The sequence below is a fragment of the Habropoda laboriosa genome, unplaced genomic scaffold (assembly GCF_001263275.1).
Source record: "Habropoda laboriosa isolate 0110345459 unplaced genomic scaffold, ASM126327v1 scaffold129, whole genome shotgun sequence".
In the NCBI taxonomy this organism is placed as follows: Eukaryota; Metazoa; Arthropoda; class Insecta; order Hymenoptera; family Apidae; genus Habropoda; species Habropoda laboriosa.
The window spans coordinates 36,763-44,910 of record NW_017100255.1 but is presented as its reverse complement, the minus strand read 5'-3'; positions in this window follow the sequence as shown (position 1 = coordinate 44,910).

The following is an 8,148-nucleotide window of genomic DNA, read 5'->3' as shown; positions in this document are numbered from 1 at the left end:
CTGGCCCTGTCGCTTCTCCTCCATGTACGTGGCATTGGAACGAAGGAAACCACCTATACAGACTATGTATACACATCTTTACGCTTTCCTGGCGGTGGAGCGCTGCTCTTTCCGTCGTATCCGGTGCACAAACTATTTCCCCAGCCGCCTCCTGTTGCCGAATATAATTATTAACCGCTGACTAAGAAGCCACTCTGCTCTACAGATATAAAAGAGATTCGTCGGGTTTGCAGCGGAGAAGGGAAAGGGAGGACGGTGTTACTTGCGCCTGAAAAGCAGAGCGACGCGAACTTCGCGTTCCTCTTCTCCTTCTTCTTCCTCTTCTTCTATTTATCCTCTTCGTTACTCACCGGCGAACCGGCCGGCGAAAAATTTCTTCTTTTACGAATTAATGGAATAGTTTGTTTGGCTTTAACCAGACGATCTTATCGGGACCGGCAGACCATTTTTTTTCTGCTTGAGATCACACGTGAAGCGCGGCTGCTCGCTAGGCAGGCAGAGAGCGCGCGGTTGCGCGATCTGCGCTGCGCAGGCGCGATGGCGAGCGCGCATGCGCGCTAGATCCACCGCCGATCTTCACGCTGCTGCAGAGAAGACAGAGAGGGAGCGAGAGAGAGAGAGAGAGAGAGAAAGAGGAGCGGGGACGACCGGTCGATCGACGACCGGGGAGGAAGTGGAGAACCGTTAAAATGTAAACGGAAGGAGTGAGAGAACGAACGAACAGTCGAGGAGATAGCTTGGCCGGCATGAAATAATTAAGCGGACTGCTTGACATTATTAAGTAATAAATTCGTGGCTGTGGTATCGTGTAGTTTGATATCGTTGCAGGCACGAAACCGCGCCCGATGAAGATTTCGCCTTGCGAAGATAGGGGGTGGGGTGAACCGGGGGAAGCGGAATATTCTGTCTCCTTGACTGGTAGGTTAGAGGAATTTTTTCAGATTTGTTTGTTTAATAAGATGCAGCGTCTGCTTTAACGATGAGTTCGTTTAGAATGCAACGTGATACGAGATTTTAGCAAGTTTTTAATGGGTTTTAACACCTCTTTGGCGCCGTTCGCCAGTGGAATGCTTCAGACTTTAGACTCTAAAGTTTAGAGGATTAAGGAGTGTTGGAAGAAATATGCGGCTATAGGGTGTTCTGTAGGTTTTCATACATATTTTGGTTAACTATTTTGAATTTTATGGGCTGGTACGATGGGCTAATAAAGTTTGTTCTGAAACCTGTGGCACAACTTGTACATTACGACGTTCTGTGCCACGTGGGATGATGATGAGACATGGTAGGTTTTATAAACGAACGAAGATACATAGATATTAAGAAAATCGATGAAAATTGAACGAGGAATCATGTATTTGATGGGATACGTTTGAAATCCCTGATTTTACTGAAAATGAACATTTTCTACTGATCTTTCACTGACCATGTTCAGATAATTCGAACGTTCACCTGAATATATTCAAATAATTCGAATGTTCATCTGAACACGTTCAAGTAATTCGAATGTTTACCTGAACAGGTCAGATAATTCGAATGTTCATCCGAAGATGTTCGAATAATTCGAATGTTCATCTGAACAACGTTCGAATATCTCGAATGTTCATCTGAATATGTTCAGTTAATTCGAATGGTTTCCCTCCGTGTATCTTTCATTTCTGCAACTATACATGTAGTAACACGAACGACTGTTCACAATAGCGAAACTATGTAGACATTCCAGAGAGGCGCGCGAGTAAATCATCGCGCCGCGCAGGAATCTCATAATGCACCGTCCCCGCTTCGCCTAACCGGCTAATCTGACCCTGATGAATCCGTAACGCGCAAAAGCTTCGCGGTTTAGTGGCGCGCGAGCACGCTCTCGCCTCGTTTCGTCGGTTGATCGTCTGAACTTGATGATGATCATCGATTCGCCGTGCAGATACAACGGCGCATACATAATCGAGGCATTATTTCGTGGTTCTCAGGATAGAGTGGTGTACACGAGTTCCTCGTTCCCAGCTCCCGATGTGCCAACTGCATTAATTAAAAAATCTGGGATCTCGTTAAGTTCCCGTGGCACCGATCCATGGCAAACCATGTCGAACCGGCGTTGTTTCCTCGATTCGCCGGATAATTGAAGTGTGCGCGGTTGGAATAAAATAAAATGAGAGAGAGAGAGAGAGAGAGAGAGAGAGAGAGAGAGAGAAAATATCGTTCGTTTGGTTGTCGTTGCAGCACGGCTGTGTTTCTGTTTCCTGTTCTCCAGCTGCATCTCGAATGGAACCACACGAGACCATTATTTCCAGCGAGGAAATTCCTCGATGGATTCCTAGACAATGTAATCGTGGTTTCTTTTGTTCTTCAAGCCTCGCCGATTCTACGCCGTGGCGATTAATTTGCCATTATCCGTGGAATTTTGAACAGGCTTCTGTTCGACATCCTCGGTTACTCCAGATGATTATCGCCCCGTGATCAATTTGGAGCAGCGACGAACAACCTTCTTTTCCACCGGGCCAACATTGCAGTCTTAAGTAACCTTAACAACTGTTAATTTATAGACTAGAATTACTGATCTTCGACATAGCTAACACCGAACACACCATGGATTTTTTTATCGATAAAGATGGCTATTCTTTTTTGAAGCAGAATATCAATTAATTGTTCTAAAATGTTTGAAGATTGAAGTTAGGTAAAGGGAGAAATGGTAAATACAGATCGTATCTGATTTTTCAGGAGGAATAACCTGACGTGAACAAAATTTGGGCAAGATCATAGTATTGTCACGTTGATCTAAAAGCTAAAGAAACTAATGATTCAAATTGAAAACACTCTCCTAATACCTAATTCTCTTCTCGTCCTTTCCTGTTCCTTAAATGCCTAAACACTTAAAGATAGGACACAAGATCGTTAGAAGTTTAGTTAGCAGATGATGTATTGTAGGTTTTTGGAAGCTTCCATAGATTACCATCGTTCACGGTTGCCCTTCTGAAACGCCTCAGAGGGCAGGTTCGAAGGAAGAAGCTTGCCCCGTGCGAGACGTCGAATCTTGATTTTGAATCGCTTGATAGAGTTAGCGTTCGATACGCTTTCCGTACGTTGAAGTTCATAATTATTCATCTATGGTACAGGTTCCGGTCACTGAGTGGAGATGTTTATCCTACATGACTGGCAACCACCTGCCAAAACCGATATGCAATTAATGCTAAATGTTCAGGCAGCATGCGATCTTTACATGCTGCCCATCCCTCTCGGAGAGGAACCGGCGCAGCAACGTCACCTTCTGCAACCTGTTCCCTTATTATCCCGCTTACGTGAACGTTTTGTTACCATCTCTTCCGCCTCTTATCGTACATAGACTTTTACAAAAAAAAAAGGACGAGAGAAAAATTAAAACTAAAATTATCATTAAATACAGTGTCTCCTTGTACTGTTATTGAACCCCTTGCCTAATGATTTCTTTACTGTTTAAATCCTAGGTCAGACAAGAGAAGGTACAATTTTCTAATCGTTTACATTTAACAATTCTCAAATTTGTCGAATTTAAGAAAAATCTTTAGCACTGTTATAACTATTTTTATCGCGCTACGATTGTAATCTGTACCCCGAGTCCGACACGGTTGTTATAATGTAAGGGGTTAAAAGAATTAAATGCATCGTTGATTGAAATGAATTTAAAAGCGTAATGGTATACCTACAGATCCGAATATATTCGACTAATAATTAAAAAATATGACATAGCATTTTTTCACAAACTAGCCATGAACTCTACCAGGGTTCCCATCGGGGAGAGAAAGAGAGAGAGAGAGAGCAAATGAACATATTTTCGTTGTAGCACGATTATACTATATATTCTTTCCACATGCCGCGAGGTTGCCTCGATAACGATAAGTTCCTTTAATCAAACAGGCATTTTTCAGAACAAACTGTAACACTTGTTCGAGGCGAGTCACGCGATCGCGCCGTCGATCTATCCTTATTAAAAAGAGACCAGCGTATCGCTCGTGGCGTATCTTGATAAGACGACGCACGTTGCACGACACAGATACCCGTCAAAAAGAAGCGGTTCCTTCTACCGTCGTTTAGTAAAAGAAAAAGAGGAGAAAAAAAAGAGGTAAAAAGAGTGTCGAGAAAAAAGAAAAGGAAGAAGAAGAGGAATAAGGGACAAAGAGCACGGAAGAAGAAGGGAGTATTCGTGCGTGTGTTTAACTATAAGCAGATCACGCGTTTTACATATTTTTCCCTCTGCATGGGACGCTTCGATCAAATGAAGCGTACCCATTAAAGTGAAATTGCCCATACAAAGTGGCCCATAAAGACAGGAGCCTCCTATTAAGGAGAGTCTTCGTCGATGGCTCGTTGACCGTGCTGCACAGCTCTGTCGATGCTGCTTAGCGTAGCGCATCGTGAAGCACCTGCCGCGCCGTGACGCGCCACGCCTGCCTCGTACACGCTACGTACACGCGTATTACACTGGACGTGCAATTTCCTAAAGTCACGGGATTCTACGTGGAGAGCAGCTGTGTGAACAGTGGGCCCCTCGTCGATGTCCCTGTGATCGTCGTTCGTGTGATCACAGCCGATCGATTTAAGAGAGGACCGTTGCGCACCTTGTCGATCAGACGGGCGACGCTTGGATCTGATTCGAAGGCGATGGGTCCCTTGAGCAAGGGCTGCTTCGAGATTGCAATCGTGGTTGGGACGTCGATACGGAATTATGGTAGAATTTGTTCCGCAATTTGGAGGTACTTGAAGGTGATTTTTCAGGAATTTTCGAGGTTTTTGGAGCAATGAAGGTGCGGGTGGAGAAGACGCGTGGATGAATAGGAAATGGTGAGATTTAGCGGTGGTTTATGGGAAAACTTAACCCTTTGCAATCGAGTGGCACTGAAAAGTGATGTTAAACAATTGTCACTTGGTAAATAAATTAATTAAGTTCCTCTTAAAACCAATATTTTCCTGATGTAGCAGATCTATGGACTTCCGTAAATTTATTCACCATAGTGAAGTGGAGAATACATGAAACATTTAAATAAAATAGAATAGCAATAATATACTATACCAATTTATAGAATCAATATTTCTCGTATAAAAATTACGTATAACATTGCAAATACAGAATGTATAAAAAAATTCTAATAAAAATCCGTCGATTATAGCAATTATGTACACAAGTCCTGTAGGTACTGTAAGTTTACAGTAGAATAAAAAGAACGTTAGTAATCACACATAAAACACCATTGTTTGAAGTATCATAGTTCAAACAATTAAATATTCTTTATTCACTATCCAACGTACTATGTAGTAAAGTAAAAAAGCAGAGCAGTAAAATGATGTAAAATAAAATTCGATTTTAGAGAAAAATTGAAATTGAGTTAGCCTACCTCTAAGGTACAGAATTAGTATTGCGTTCGCTCATACTGAATTCACCAAATGTTCAAAGTAATTCAACTAATTAAATCTTTTTTTCTTTTTCATGTAACGCACATAAATTCATATGTCTCTAACAAAAAGTAAAAATGGAGCAAAATATATAATAATTCCAATTAAAAGAAAAAAAGAATTGGAATTGAGTTAGCCTAGCTCTAAGGTACAGAAATAGTGTTGCGTTCACACATATGAAATTCATAAAAAGTATGCTCTATCTGTCCATCAATTCACACTAAACGAAAGCGCCAAAGCACCTCGATTAACTTGAATCGGCGCGAGTGAAACGCGCAATTTTCCACGCGTCGAAAAGGCAGTCATAGACACTGTACGGAGCACGAACGCGCGCGTTCATACGACAATGCGGCATATCTTTTGGATCTTGCATAGATCACACGGCTGTGACCTCTGTAAATGTTCGCCCGGTAGAGAAAGTAACGCGTAAGAGTCGTGTTTACGCGTGCACGCTTATCAGATTAATTGGTTGGCAGGTCCGGCAGCGGGAAAATGGTCAGCTAAGGGAATGGTGGCGTTCTCGTCGAGTTCTCCAAGTCGAAGCGTGCTCGCGCGCTTCTGTATTAATTAAGACGTGATTAGGCCAGTCCTTTCCCTCCGCCGCGCCGTCGCGTCTAAACGCCGGAAAAGGAATCGTAATTGCGCGGAAAACAAGTCCGGATGATGTTCGCGGGGACGAGTCTTGTTCTTCTTTCTTTCATCCGTCGTTTTCCGTTTCTTTCCCTCGTTTAGCGTGATGTAAAACAATTGTAATTCAAAGCGCGTGCAAACATCAACGTAATTGTCATTTCGTTTACCCCTTTTTAGCGCGTTTCTTTCTTCTTGTTTTTTTCATATCCTGCCCGTAGAATTTATTCATTCCCCGTTATAATGAATTCGTGTTCTCCATTTTTCTTTGGCATGGAATTCCTATTATCATTTATATGATTTTTAATTTATTACCTGGTAGAAGTTGAGTAATTCTTAGACCGGTATTTTATGAGAGAATGTTAACCCTTTCGATGCTACGTGTGTGTATATATTTGTTCGATGAAATGTAGTCAATGTAGATTATAAATGTGTTTAAAATTGACAAAAGTGTTTTGTGTATTTAGGTGTATTTTATGTTTTATATGTTTGGTGTAAATATCTGGTAGGGGAGACCAAAATCGGAACTTTTGACCCTGGCCTCCACTACTCGGCAAGCTTTCAAGATCTACCGAAACTTTTAAGACTTTCAAGTCTTCCAAGATTTGTAAGACTCAAGATTCAAGACTTATCAAGGCTTTCAAGAGTTTCAAATATCGAATGAAATTTGAAATGATACGAATTTTCACACCATTGAAAAACTTCCAATCGTTTCGAAATTAAGATTTAAATGCCCATCACTATATATACCCTAAGAAACATGCTTTAAAGACTCAAGATAAAACTTATCAAGATATTCCAATAGGTCTTGAAAGCCTTGGAAGACATCGGATCTTTAAAGACTCAAGACCAACATCAAAACTCGAGACTTACCAAGACTTTCAATTACCGAATTAAGTTCGAAATAATTCGAATTTTCGCAGAATTGAAAAACTTCCACTAAAAAAGTCCCACTAATTTCTTCAGAACGCGTTCTAATACAATTAACAGTATCATCCTCGTGTTCCAATACTATAATTCCACTTAATTTCCCTAGAAATACTACGAAAATACCCGTGTTCGATTTCTTCCAATCACTCTTACCATCCTCATTGGCACACGATCTCCCAGTGCGCTCGTATTTTTTCCCCTCTATCGCCTGAGGATTATCATTGTGGTTAATTTCGCGCAGGAAATAGCGATGCTCGCGATTTCTCGTTTATGAAGCATCGCGGCGGCGAATGCTCTTGAACGGTTCTCCACTTGCAGTGTAAAATGGCGGTATATATACCTCGTATCACCATAGCGAAAGGAAAAAGAGGAGAAGAAGCGGCAAAGAGAAAGAAGAAAAAAAAAGAGAGCACAAAAATAAAATAAAATAAAATAGAGTAAAAAAGAATACACGATGGAGATCAACGAGAGCGCTGCGAATGTTCGAGCAGAAGGAATCAGTGGTTTTCTCTAAACGGGCATCTACGTACAGATCGGGGCTGAAATTGTTGCAAGCAGCGCCGTCGCCGTGAAATTTATGTGCCTAAAGTCGGTAGCGTGTTGCTGGGGCATAATTTTCGAGAGATTACCTCCAAACGTGCATCAACCTTTTGCTGGAGCGTGTAATTAAACTGTCTGTAGAGCGCGATGTTACTTCATGGTAAACAGACCTAACGTTTTCCCGTCTGGACGGTGAATTTCCTTGCCGAAACGCGACCTTCCTGTTCGTACGTGACGGATCAATACACCAGAAATGTACATTCACTTTTCTCGATTCACTTTATTACAATAGTCTGGAAACACAATTTGTTATAACATTACATATAACAATTTATACGTTTTTACAATATTCTTCAATGGAAACATAGGTTTTAGCGTTCTCGTTACTTACTCGTAGTTAAATTAATTGCAATAGTAACAAGCAAACGTTGAATAAATTCCTAATTCGTATTAAAAAAATTATTTAACACAATAATTTCAGCTTTATTATGATTATTCTTGATAAATCACCACAGGTCAACTTGATTTTTAATCGTTATAATCTTTAAATTCAGTGTGAATAGAGAAAATGTGTAATATAATTCATTTCACGACATTATAACAAACAAACGTTGAATACATTTTTGATTCATG